The sequence below is a fragment of the Ictidomys tridecemlineatus genome, chromosome 7 (genome assembly GCF_052094955.1).
Source record: "Ictidomys tridecemlineatus isolate mIctTri1 chromosome 7, mIctTri1.hap1, whole genome shotgun sequence".
Classification (NCBI taxonomy): domain Eukaryota; kingdom Metazoa; phylum Chordata; class Mammalia; order Rodentia; family Sciuridae; genus Ictidomys; species Ictidomys tridecemlineatus.
In genome coordinates this window covers 157,018,308-157,032,337 of record NC_135483.1, presented here as the reverse complement: position 1 = coordinate 157,032,337, position 14,030 = coordinate 157,018,308, and the positions used below count along the sequence as shown (strand labels likewise).

At 36.5% G+C, this 14,030-nt stretch overlaps 1 long non-coding RNA gene across 1 annotated transcript in view; it reads left to right on the top strand.

The window, feature by feature from the left end:
* The first annotated feature begins 3,088 nt into the window (after window positions 1-3,088).
* The window catches only part of LOC144365589 (uncharacterized), a 39,307-nt gene continuing 28,365 nt past the window's right edge, over window positions 3,089-14,030 (top strand). Inside the window, exon 1 of the long non-coding RNA XR_013424208.1 lies at window positions 3,089-3,212. This is a non-coding gene — a long non-coding RNA (uncharacterized LOC144365589). The remainder of the gene's footprint in view (window positions 3,213-14,030) is intronic.

Genomic DNA, 14,030 nt, shown 5'->3' with positions numbered 1-14,030 from the left:
GAAAGTGGTCAACCCTCTTCTCATGGTCCCCTGTCAATTTGTAGCAGGCTGAAACAGAAGGGGCGCAGAAGTAGGTCTGCTTTGTCTGGGAAAGTGTTTCTCCCCTCTCTATCTCCCTCCCCGGAATAGATTCCTGTCCTACATGTGGATAGAAAAAGAAGAGAGAGAAATCAGGTGAGGGTGAGAGATGGAGTTGAGGTCTGAGAATACGAGAGCCACCTGTACAGCTCTTTCCGGAAGCTCTGAGGGAAAGTGGCTGCATGGTGCCTCTGGGGGAAGGAATCACATGTTTTTGAGCTATCATCCCTGTTCCCCAAGGATGTCACAGAAATAGTAGAAAGTCACCAGGCTTTCAGGAGATACACAGATGAGAACAAAGGACCTCCACTATGGCAATGTTTGTGGACATGCAGAAGCTGTGCCCCTATTCTCCCACCTTTCCTGAGGTCTTGGAACTTCAGAGTATTCAAGTACCCTGACACCTACTCTGGCAGGATGAGGGAGATTGCAAACAGCCTTGTTGGTTGTGACCTGCACCCCAAGTCTTGCACTTAGAGGAAGAGGCTTTGTGTAGTTTTCTTACCCAAGGTATGCTGTGATTCTATACCTAGAAGAGATGCTTTTCGAAAATTATATGCTAGCAGAGGCCAGAAAGTTAATTACTTCCACCAACTCAGAGTCAGAAATTAATGGAATTTATAGGCAAGTTTTGTTCTTCCACCCAAAACTGTGTATGAGATCCAGATCTATTATATAATCTTTGTCAGGTCTACATGATGGATTGTTGAGAAAATCAATGAGACAATACATGTGAAGAAAGTATTTGAAAACTTACAATATGCCATACATTTAAGGCATTATAAATAACTTTGAGCTTTTGGGCCAGAAAACTTCTTTTTGTGCATGATTCACATTGCCAATATAAAATATGAAATTTCTCTTGGTTGCACTTTAACTAGGAAGCAAGAAGAGATAAGACTACAAAATTACACATCCACTTTATTTTATGCCATTACAACTGGCTTATGAGATTGCCATTCTAGACCCTTAGATCATGTATTTGTTCAGGAAAGACTATACATATTCCATGTACTATTAAATAAACATTAATGTTTGTGACATTAAAGTTTAAAAAACTTCATCTCTAGCAAGTTGTTTTCAAAGGACTCAGAAAAGCCAGCTTTCACAATATCAAAATAATTTCCTCTGTTGGAACACTAGAACAAGTTTAAAATGATAATACTGTATGCTCTTAAAAACAAGCTACATTGTCACAATAAGTTGAACCATATCCATAGAACTGCATCTAGAGATTCTATTTTTGGAACTGAAACCAATAAAACTTCTATTTTGGCTTCATAAAATTCTTTCTCTCTTTCCCGTTCCTGCCTCATTTTATTTCTAATGCTATAACCAAAGTTACTTAATAAAATTTTCTGAGACATGTGATTTCATTTAGAAAATAGTTCTGTAGTATCTTTTTTGGCATTAGTGTCAAGTGAGCTCACTCTCCCCTTATTCTTTTGTTTAAAGATAATGCAAACTGGTAAGAGGAAACATTAGCGGGGGTGGGGGAAATTGTTGGATCCTTCAGGACAGCCTGTGACAGGAAGTCCCAATGGAGCAGCCCACAGTTACAGGAAGTGAAGCGCCTGTCTTCCCAGAGCCTTCTGCAGCTGTGTGGATCCAGGGGGCCACATTCTTGGAACGACCTCCACTTAATTACTCTGACCAACAAGGCCCCACACTTTGTCCTCAATGTTGCAAGAGTATTTTCTGATTTTAAGTTTTGACCTCTCACCAATTAGAGGCCAGCAGTGGTTGTGGGCTCCACCTCCTGAGGAATCTTGAAGTTTTCTCTCCTGGAGTAAACTGTCCCTTGAGACTGTTCCCAGGCACAGAGTGGGAGAGCTGGGTGAAACCAAACAGCCTCCAAGAAAGAATATCAAGCTGAAAGCCTGCCAAGTTTTGCACATTCTTGCCATCCACCATATTTCCTTAGTAAAACTTTAATATCTCAAGGGATTCCAACCAGGTTTGATAAAAATTTGTATTAATAATAAAAATATGTTAACTGGTTAGAGTAAACAGAAGTTATTGATCTAGAGTCTGGAGTTGTGAATATGTGTGTGTGTTTGTGTGTGTGTTATATAACATATATGCACATTTTATAACATGAGTTTTCTAAAACCCAGGGTAGAATTAAATGTCCCAGAAAGATATGTCTCCTTTGAATAGGAGACATACCCTTAAATAAAAAGAAACCTGCCAAGTTAAGAAAGAAGACCTTTTTTTTTTTTCAGTGATGGGAATGGGATGATTTCAAAATGTTGCCTTAAATGATGCCTGTGTTTCAAACATTACAGTACTCAACTACCAAACAAATTAGGGCCTTTGGGGAAAACATAAAAACTCATCATTTAAAGGCACATTAATTCTTCTAAGTCACTGGGTATCATTAAGTTTTTGGCCCAAGACATCTTAAAGTGCTTTTGGGGATCTGAAAGAGTGCACACTTTTCTCAAAGAATGATCAAATCACTGGATAATGGTTGGCCCCTCTGCCCTTCTCAGGAAAATCAGGATTAAACTATTTTGAACTCATGTTTAATTCTGGAGCTTGTTTTGTTTTTTTTTTTTAATCAATGCCAGGAACCAACTTTTGCTGAGTTGCAACCATGTATTTTTACAAGAGTTTAACACAACTGACTGTTCACTCTAAAAGGTTTCTAGCATCAGATCAGTGCTTCTCAAACTTTTTATTTTTTTCCATTATTGCTCCCATAAGAAGACCTTTTAGACTTTCCCCCCCCTAATTGCCACTAGTCTTCCCCAGGAAATTAAGCACAAAGGAACTAAGGAATAAGATTTTATCAGTTAGGGTCAAGCCACAGACCATTTAATTTTTAACTTACTGTCCTTGTTGGGAATACATGTATTAGACCAGGGTTTGCCAACCCTGGAACTGTTGATATCTAGAGCCAGATAAATTTTTGTCATTGGGAGCTGACTCATACACATAGTGTGACATTCGTGCCAGGCTGAATAGAGTATCCCTGGTCTTTACTCACTAGATCCCAGTAGCACTATCCCCAGCCAGCCGGGATGATCAAAAATATCTCCAGACATTGCCAGTCGTCTCCTGGGGGCAAGCATTGCACCCATCTGAGAACCGCTGGGCAGATACATAAACAAGAAGAGGTACATCAAGGTGTAAGTAAGAATGGGATTTTTAATAAAATGCAGGAAAAACTATTTTTTAAACAGGAACTGAGGGGAAAGCCAGGGAAAAGAAGGTGAAATGCAAAGACAATAGCAACAGTGAAGTGGGAAAGGCAGGGCTGTGTGGGGGCAGTGGTTGTGAAATCAAACCCACTGACTTGTCCTGGAAGCAGACCCAGTGATCTCACCTCCTTGCCAGTTCTGCCCCCTCTGCCCTCAGGGCTCCCAACATGTTGAGGGTCTGATGGCAGTCTGCTCACTTATGTTTTATTTATAAATCTGCACGTTGGTTTTCTTGACTTTTAATCATTAGCTCTGCTTCTTTTAGTTGCAGATTCTTGGGGAAATACTGGGCAGGACTTGTCCTGGTTTGGGTTGAGTTGCTAGGCAACCAGACCCTGATATATAGCTGGAATTACTGAAGTGTTTGCCAACCCCTTTCATAATCAATAACACTCATCTCCTCCTAATTGATTCTCAACAACTGAAGGATGATGTAGACCATTCTTTTATAAACAGCCTCCCTCACAAACTACAATTGTGTTAGAATCTTTTTGAGATATATTTATAAGAATTTATTTTAAAAAGAACTTCTCCAGTTAAAATTAAAATATTGAGGGGCTGGTGTTGTGGCTCAGTGGTAAAGCGTTCACCTAGCATGTGGGAGACCCTGGGTTCGATCCTCAGTACCACGTAAAGATAAATAAATAAAATAAAGGTATTGTGTCCATCTACAAAAAAAAAAATTAAAAATTGAAACATTAAAATATTGATCTTTTAGGGACAGTTAGTGACATCCTAGAACCCTAATTTATATTCAGCAGTGAGCAAAGAGCTAGAGGTATAAGAACAGATACAAATTAAATACTGTACTTTCATTTTATTACATCTTATCTCAAGGAATTGTGTTGATTTAAGCAATACAATTTGAAAATCAGCTATCCAGATGGTTTTGATATTAGGAGACCCCTGTCCTGATGACAGGCCACTTAAAAACAGGCATCAATAGCTTAGCCTCACCAACAACAGCTCAGTTTAGATTTGTAGGTTTAGATTTCATCCCCACCTATAATAGCTGGGGAAGACTGAAAAGATTTAGTAAAGTACAGCAGAAATGTGAAAGAAATAAGAGCCAAAAGAAATGAATTAAAGAATGTTGACTTGTTTTTATCAAAGGGAAAGAACAAGAGATGATTTAATTCAGAAAAAGGAGGAAGATAGCTAACTGTTTAATTTTAGACATCATGAATCCCATAAACATTGAACATTTATAGCTAGAGTAGAAAGCTACTGTGTAGCCCCAAATATTATTTGTTCTCTTTTCTTCCATGGTAATGAAATTTTAAGCTGGATCGATAGCCATGAAGAATAAACACTACATTTTCTAGCCACCTTGTGTGAAGTCTTTTACCTAAGTTCTGGTTATTGAGATAAAATTTTTGGAGTGGACTTTGAGACTTTCTTTATTGAGGCCTATTAATTATGCAGAACAGTGGGTTTCACTGTGGCCTATTCAAACCCACACGTAACATGATTGGGTCAATTCTACTCCCTTTTTCTCTTGCTCTCCCTCTACACCAATGGTCTCTCTTCCACATTCATGACTTCTTTTTTGGTCCTTGACTTTGAGACCTTTTTTTCTCTGCTTCTTTTCTCCTTGCTGCTGGCTGGAGGATAGAATAGTAGCTGGACCAGGAGCAACTTTATTGGAATTTCAGGTGACATTGGGAATGAAGGATACTAAAACCAGAATCCCAAGATGAAAGGAGCTTTGCTCCCTACAGACATAGCATGCCAACCCACTGCACCAACCTCCCTACCTACACATAAGATAAACAAAATTCTCACTTGTTTGAACTTACATGATTTGGAATTTTTCTGTCACCTCAGCTTTATCTAGTCTTAAATAATAAGTCTGGATAATGGCCCTTATCATCTTCTCTAGACAAGGAAATTGAAGCTCAGAATTGTTTAGAAAACAAAACAAAACAAAACAGATAGTTAACATAGGAAGTTTTTTTGCCAAATGCCACAGCCCATGTACTTTGTAGTATAACTGTGTTTAAATCACCATATAAATTTAGAGCTGGACAGTAGAATGAAGCTTATTACAACTGTTGTCCATTTGGGGGACAAAAGGACATAGGTTCAAAAGGACTCACTGTAGGAGTGTGGGAAACCTATCCTATTGCCTGATCTCTAATTAGGAAAAGTTAGTTCCATCATTGAATTTGTATCTGTGGCTTAAATATAGACCTGCCAAGCAAGAGGAATGACCCATATTTATTCAATCATCTTCACACAGATGTGTAACGAGCATCTTCTGACCGCTAGGCCCTGTTCTCACACTGGGGAGAGAGCAATGGACAAAACACAAAAACTCTTTCCTTTATGCATTTATTTTTTTTCCAGTGGAAATAGGTAGACAATATAAAAATGATATTTAACTGATAATAGGTGGTGGTAACTGTCATCAAGACATATAAAGCAAGAAAGGGAGATGGGGAGGGTACCAGTGGTAATACCAAGAGAGAAGGAGGTTATATTGTTTTTGCTTTTTTTAAAAAAAAAATTTGTGGCACTAGCAATTGAACTTAGGGCCTTGTGCTTGCCAGGCAAGTGCTCTACCACTGAGCAACATTCTCAACCCTGAATTTTATACAAAATATTAGGGGAAGGCCTCACTGTGAAAGTGATACTGGAGTCAAAAACCCAAAGCCTTTGAAGAAGGGAGCAAGTTCGAACTTGAACTCATACCACACACAAAAATTAATTTGTAATTAATTATATATCTTATAAGGTATCTTATATGATATTGAATAAGAGTCCACGAGTTCATACTGATATAAATAATTACATAATTTATGAATAAATGACGGGGAAGAGAAAGCTCTTCTATATAGAATACTGGCAACTAATACAGGTAGAAGGAATGGTGGAATTAGAAAGTCATCAATGGGAACTAAAATCATTGGTTGAAATTTAGTGAGGAAAAACATATTTATATAGTTTTAAAACATCTCCCCACAAAGAATATACTAATTATAAGGGAGGAGAAATAACACTGAAAAATCACATAGCTACTACTTTAATCAAGTGATCAAGGTTCAGTAGAAAATTTGTGTGCATGTATTTCTATGTAGGTGTGTTTGCGTAAGTATTTGAGAGAAGAAAAAGTATGAGAGAGAATGATAAAGTAATTAGAGGAAAATGTAACACATTGATGCATCTGGGTAATGGGGATATAGGAGTTCTTTGCATTATTATGGAAACTTTATATGTTTGAAGTTACATTGAAATAAAAGAAAATGATGGCAGCTTGAACCACAGTGGTAGTGGTTTATGTCATAAGAAAGAGTCAGATTTCTGAATATATTTTGAAAGTAGAAACAAAAGAATTTGCTGATGGATTGGCAATGGCATGAGAAAGCAGAGAGCCAACAAGAGGATCCAAGATTGGAGATCAAAGCAATTGGAAGGAAGAAGTAAGCATTTATTAAGATGGGAAAACTGTGGGTGGAGAAAGTCTGTGGAGGTGAACATCAGGAATTTTTTTTTTGGAACTTAAGAAGTTAGAAAAGCAGAGCTGTCCAGCAGGCCGAATATATATGTGGAGTTTAAAGAGGAGAAATCTGGACAGCAGATATAAACTTGGTAGTTATCTGTTTATTTAAAGCCATGATGAGGGGCTGGGGTTGTGGCTCAGTAGTAGAGCACTTGCCTGGCATGTGTGAGGCACTGGATTCGGTCCTCAGCACCACATAAAAAATAAACAAATAAAATAAAGGTATTGTGTCCATCTACAACTAAAAAAATTTTAATAAGTAATAAAGCCATGATGACATAGTAAATTAATATAGAAGACTGACTTTTTGAGCATTCCTGATAAAGACCCGTCTCTCTAAATATATTAACAGCATGAAACCCACTATATAGACTTAGACGTTTGCATATTCATGGAGCAATTCAATATGTCCCAGTCCGATTTATTCACCTACATTTCAAAAGACCAGCATTTATTGAATACCTTCTATATGCAAGGCACCATCTCCATGTACTATGGTGCAAGCATCCATATGTTCAAAAGATTTCACCTTGGTGATATAAAATAATAGATACCATAAATAAACAATCCAGAGTCATGTATCATAGAAACCATTGCCCTGATACATTACAGATGTTTTAGGTAATATTAAGCAATGTCTTTGCAAGAGAAAACACATAACTTTATTTTCTCACCACTTCTGCAAGGCCAAGGGACAAAGCTTATCACAGTTTTGTTTACTTATTTTTTAAAAATAACCCTACTGCTCATGAAAGGTTACAATAAATTGGAGGAAGTTTAACCCCAAGTCCCTGGAAGTGAATTTTCTGTTAAATCAACCCAGGGCCTCTGTGAAGCATTGCTTTCCCAAACTGAACAGTTATGGAAATATTTACTTGAGTTTGTGGTTGTTTTGTCTTCTTTATCTTTTCTTTTTAATTTTGTCGTAAGATAAAACACTAATACAGAAAACCACACAAAACAAATGTATAGATTAGTGAATTATTATAAATCAAACCCTCCAGGGTCATTAACAGAACTTTAATCACCAGTCACCCCAAATGCCCCAAAACAATCCCAACCCTCCTCTTCCTCTTAAGGAACCGGACTTGTCTCTCTAGTCTCTGTATTTCCTGCAAGTTGGAAGCTACATCTAGAGATGAGGTCAGACTCTGGTTCCATCCCCTTATCAAATCTATAGGAGGTGTTTTTAAAGACAATAGAGGCACATAATATCTAGTTGTCTCTCTTCTTGTGATTTTAGAAACTTTTGATGCTTATGCTTATCACTCATTGGATGTTGCAAAGTGGTGACATTCTAATTCTATCATTTCTTTTTCATTTATTGCTTGGATTACTTTCATACAGACTTGTCTCCTTGTTCAATATTTGGTTATACAATGGAACAGTTCATATAACTAAAGGAGAATAAATGCTTGATTCTTTAGGATAATGATTTGGTTCCTCATCATCCTCCCAAATTAGTCATTACTGTTCATATTGTTATGAAACCATGGACTTAAACATATTTGATGAATTTTAATTCATTGCAATTATCCTACTAACTCAAAATTTTCCATCTTGGGCCAGGGAGCGCCTCTTAAAGTTGATTCCTGAATCCTTTAGGCATAATTCTAGTAGTTGTTAACAGTGTCTTTGCCATCTGTGTGACAGACATTCCAGGGTCTTGTTCATTGCCTGCCTTATGCCTGGCGTCACTACAAGACCTGGTCCCTTGTGGTGATGAATGGGATCACAAGACCAAAATGTGGATGCTAGTAATGCTCATTGCTATTGTGTAGGTTATTTCTAGGTCTTTGCAGTAGATATGTCTTTAAATAAAATAAGATAAAGTACCTCATGGGTTTGTATTAATTCCATTCAGTTTTGATTTTTGTCTTTTATTACTTCAGTATCACCTTCTTCCATACAAAGAATCCGGATTCACAAGAACAAAGGGAAGGATAGAATTGAATATCTCCTAATGATTTATTTATTCTGTTCCATATAATACACATAACAGAAGAACAATATTAAGACCAATTCTAATAGGATCAATGAAATTATTCCCCCTCTCCACTTTAAACAATTGCTCAGTAGTTATACTATCAGAGGGCACAGCCACAAGCATTCTTTCTTACTTCTAGGGAGCTGACATGCTTGATGCTTGCAACAATCATTATATCAGTCAATATTTGCATCATTACTTTTTCATATGAAGCTCATTTTACAGATTTCTCAGGAGGGGTTCATGAACACAATATTCCCTGGGTTCTCTCTGTGCCCATTTAACTCGAAGGTTATGCTGGATATAAAATCTTTGGTTTATACTTGTTTCCGTGGCAATCTTAGGTATGTTACTCCACAGTTTTCTTTCAAAGAACATTAATGTCAAAAATTATAATAATTTAATTTTCCTTACCTTGTAGATCACACATTCCTCTCTTTTATATTTTCAAGGAATATCTTCTTCGTTTTTTTTTTTTAAATTTGACTGAGTTTTCTAGATTACATCTTGGATATATTCTAGAATATTGATACCCTAGATCAACATTCTCAGGATATGTGTTCATTCGATATCTAAATTCAAATATGTTTTTTGTTTTTTAATTTTAGGAAAGTTCTCATATTATGTTCTGTCTTATTTGACTATCTTGTCATGTTCTCTCAAGTCCTTTGTGTATTTATTTCCTTTCACTCCTTTATTTTAAAAATATTTTCTGTTTAATATTTTTTAATTTTGAAATAATTTCAGGCTGTCAAATAAATTACAAAAACTAGTACAAATAACACTTTTCTGCTGTTCACCTCGTTTCCCCAAATGTTAACATATTACATCTTCATAGTACAATGATCAAAGTCAGGAAATTAACACTGTTATAACTTTATTATCTAGTCTCCAGAACCTTATTCAAATTTTGTCAATTGTTCCACTACAGTTCTTTTCCTCATCCAGGCTCCAGCCAATATCACACATTGCATTTATTCAGTGGCCGCTGTGGTCTCCTTTAGCTTGAACAGCTCTTCTGTCTTTCTGTATCATCTATATTTTTTAAAAGGGTTGATCAGTTGAAATGTACACTGTCCCTCAATTTGAGCTGATCTGATGTTTCCTCAGGATTAAATCTAAGGCAGGGCCTCTCAATTTCTGTACTATTGATATTTTGGTCAAATAATTCTTTGTGGTAGGAGGATGTCCTCTGCATGTCATTGACTGCATGCCAACAGCATCCTTGGCATTTATGTACTCCAGTCTTGAGAATCAAGAATATCTCCAGAAAGAGTATTTTTTAAAAAAAAATGATGCTAGGAAAACTGTATATCCATATGTAGAAAAATGAAACTTGATCCCTATCTCTCACCCTGCACAAAAATCAACTCAAAATAGATCAAAGACCTAGGAATTAAGCAAGAAACACTGCAATCACTAGAAGATAACATAGAACCTACTCTCCAACATACTGAATCAGATACTGACTTTAATAAGACTCCTAATGCTGAAGAAACAAAACCAAGAATCAATAAGTGAGATGGCTTTAAGTTAAAATCTTGTGCATAATTTTTAAAGGAAAGGAAACTATTAAGAGGATAAAGAAAGAGCCTGCAGAATGGGAAAAAATCTTCACCAGCTACTCTTCCAGCAAGTAACTAGAATATGTAGAGAACTCAAAACGCTTAACAACAAAAACCGCATAAATAACCCAATCAATAAATGGGCAAATGAATTAAACACACATTTCTCCAAAGAAATGTAAATGGCCAATAAATATGTGAAAAAAATATTCAACATCTTTAGCAATAATGGAAATGCAAATCAGAACTACACTGAGATTTCATCTCTCATTCCAGTTAGAATGGTAATCGAGAATATAAGTAATGATAAATATTGGCAAGGATATGAGGGGAAAGGTACACTTATACATTGTTGCTGGGACAGTGAATTAGTACAACCACCTTGGAAAGCACTTTGGAGATTCCTCAGAAGACGAGGAATGAACCCAGCTATCCCACTCCTTGGTATTTATAAAAAACAAACCAACAAACCAACAAACCAACAAACCCCTAAAATCAGCATTCTAGAGTAAAACTTGCATGCCAATGTTCACAGAAGCACAGTTCATAGGTAAGTTATAGCATCAGCCCAGTGTCCCTCAATAGGTGAGTAAAGAAAATATATACACAACGGAGTTTTACTCAACCATAAAGAATAAAATTATGTCATTTACTGGTAAATGAGTGGAACTGGAGAACATCATGCTGAGTAAAATAAGCAGATGCAGAAAGTCAAGGGTTGGATGTTCAATTCGCTTATATGTGGAGAGAAGGAATTTTTTAAAAAAATCTGGAGGCAGATAAGTCTTATGAAAATAGAAGGGGGAACAGTGGAGTAGAGGAAGGTGAACAAAGGGGATGGAGGAGGGATGGGAAAGGGGAGGAACACAGAAGGAAATTAACCAAATTATTTCATGTGCACATATGAATTCCACTTTTACATATAAATATAAGGCACCAATTACAAATAAATTTAAAAACATTAAAGCAAAAATAAAAAATGTCTCCAGAAGTTATTGGATGTTTCCTTGATATAGGAGGGAAATCAGTCCAGTAAGAAGCATTAATTTAGGTTATCTATTTTTGGCAAAGATAATATAGAAGCAATATGTGTGTCCTTCTGATAACACCATATCAGGAGGCATAATTAGTACTATTACTGGTAATGTTAACTGTAATTACTTGGTTAAGGTGATTCTGCCAGATTTCCTTATTGTAAATGTGATATTTCCCCTTTATTAATAACATGTGTCAAGTCTAATTATACAAATATTCTGCTTCTCATTGTATATTCACCTACTAATTTTGGAATCCATTGATGATTTTTTCCTGAAGCAATTATTATTATAGTTTGCCAACATTTCCTCCTACATTTATTATTTATACTTCTACTTTAGGAGTTTTCCTTTTTCCTCCATTTATTTCTTCATTCAATTAAATGTTTATAGTAGTAAGAACTAATGCATTCTCTTTTTAAAAAAATTTATTGCCATCATTATTTATTTTGTTACTCAAATGGTCCCAGGTATGTCCATTCTGAGATACTTGATATTAGCTGTTTTGTTGTTGTTAACTTTGCTACTTTTTTTGATATGTAAAGTGCAACCCAAGTAACAAGTCAATTTCCAATCCTCTTGTTGAATTGTTGCCTCCAAATATCCTGTGTGAACATTCTGGAGCTACCCTGATGCCAGGCCTTTGGATCTGGACTTTAATTAATAGAGGATAGTGATTTTTATACTCTTATTAAGAAAAACAATTAAAAAAGACAAGAGTGAGTTAATATGTCTTCGTATCAGAAAATATCACTCTGAGAAAGGCTGAAATTTGTAGATTGGAATAGCTTAGGTACCCATATTCTCACAGGGCCTTGAGCACAAAGAGGAGATGTAATAATGTTCAGAGACCTGTGACCTCATGTAATACGTGGAGAAAATGTGTGGAGGGCTTACTTGGTGCCAGGTGCTATGCCCAATACCATTCACCCCCTCTTCCAGGAAACCTGTGTGGTGGATATTGTCAATGCTCTCACTAAGCCCTGCTGCTTGTCCTTGAACCCTGCACTATAGCTCCCTGCTGTAAATAATCTCTAAATGACTTTGAGATTTTTATCTCTCTCCGACGACCAAAAATTCTTGGAACCAATCAAAAACAAAAAAGTTGACCTGAAAGCAGAGGAAGGACTGTTAGTGACTCAGCAGGGGGCAGGGACATGAGAGAGGGAGAGAGGGAGAGAGAGAGAGAGAAAGAGAGAGAGAGAGGAGTAAGGAGGGGATGGTAGTAGAAGAGTAAGTAATCATGATCTATGCACATATGAAAATACCATGTGAATCCTCTTAATTTGAACAGTTAATATGGGTTGATAATTATGATAATAACAAAGAATTGTCTTTTGTTTAGGGTGGTCAGTCATTGGTCTATTAAGACCTTCAACTGGTTGGATGAGTCTTGCTCACATTCTGGAAGGCAATGTGCTTTATTCAAAGTTTATTGATTTAAATATTAATCTCATTCAAAAACGTTCCCATGGGAACATCCACAACAATGTTTGAGCAAATATCTGTGCACCAATGCCCAGCCAAGCTGACACATGAAATTCTCTATAACTTAGGTTTGTGTTACTTGCAGCCAAAAGCACTTTTGGTAAATAGTGCTTTTAGAAATCTCTGAAAGTGTTAGGTGAGAGTTCATGGACACCAAGATGGTGGAGACAGGGTATTAGAAAGAAGCCGATGGAAGACAAGACAAAGAGACAAGTTCTGTCTCTGTTTACAATAAGTTTCATTATTGTGACAACTCCTGCTACTGAGGACTTATCACCATGACAACTCCTGCCACAGGTTTGGTATTTTAGAATGACCAATGGGGGTAAAGTGGGCAGTATTCTAATTAGGTTTCTTAAAGTAATCAGTGGGGGAAAATTGGGTGAGGTCTTCAATCAGGTCCATTTAGGGAAGAGAATGCCTCACAACTCAGCATGTAAAACAAGAATTTCCAGATATCAGGGCTTGAGCTTCTCTCTCTCTCTCTATCTTTACCTCCATCTTTTTCTCACTGGGCCCACTCTGCTCTACCTTACCTTCAATCAATCTGTATTTTATCTGTTACTTTAGTGTGTCTTGCTCAATTCTTTGTTCAGTTCACCAAGGATGGAGATCCCAACTGGACATGCTGACAATAACAAAAGTACCCAGATGTTCCAAACACTGATCATCCTAATCCTTCTCAATCACAACCACATAAAGCATTTCCCTGCTGTGTCTTCATGCTTCATCTCCCACATTCCCAGCCCAGATCTATGCCTCTGAGAATCCTACCTCTGCTCTGTATATCAAAGTCCCCAGGATACCTTCATAAAGGTTTACAAATTTTTGACAGGATATTTTTACCTTATTTTCATTCAAATGTTTGCTGTGGTTGGATGCATATCTAGTATGTAGCCACTAACAATAGGTGGCATTGGACTAATTTGAATTGAGAATGTGCTGTAAATTTAAAATACACAGAGAATTTTTAAACCTTTATGCCAGAAAAGAGAATGTAAAATATCTTTTTTTTTACACTGCTTTCATGTTGAAATAATTTTGGATACATGGGATCAAATGAAATTATTTACACATATCATAATTGATCTTACTCGATTCTTTTTATTTTTCCAGTGTGGCTACTAGATCATTCAAAATTACATATGTGAATTATGTTTGTAGATCACA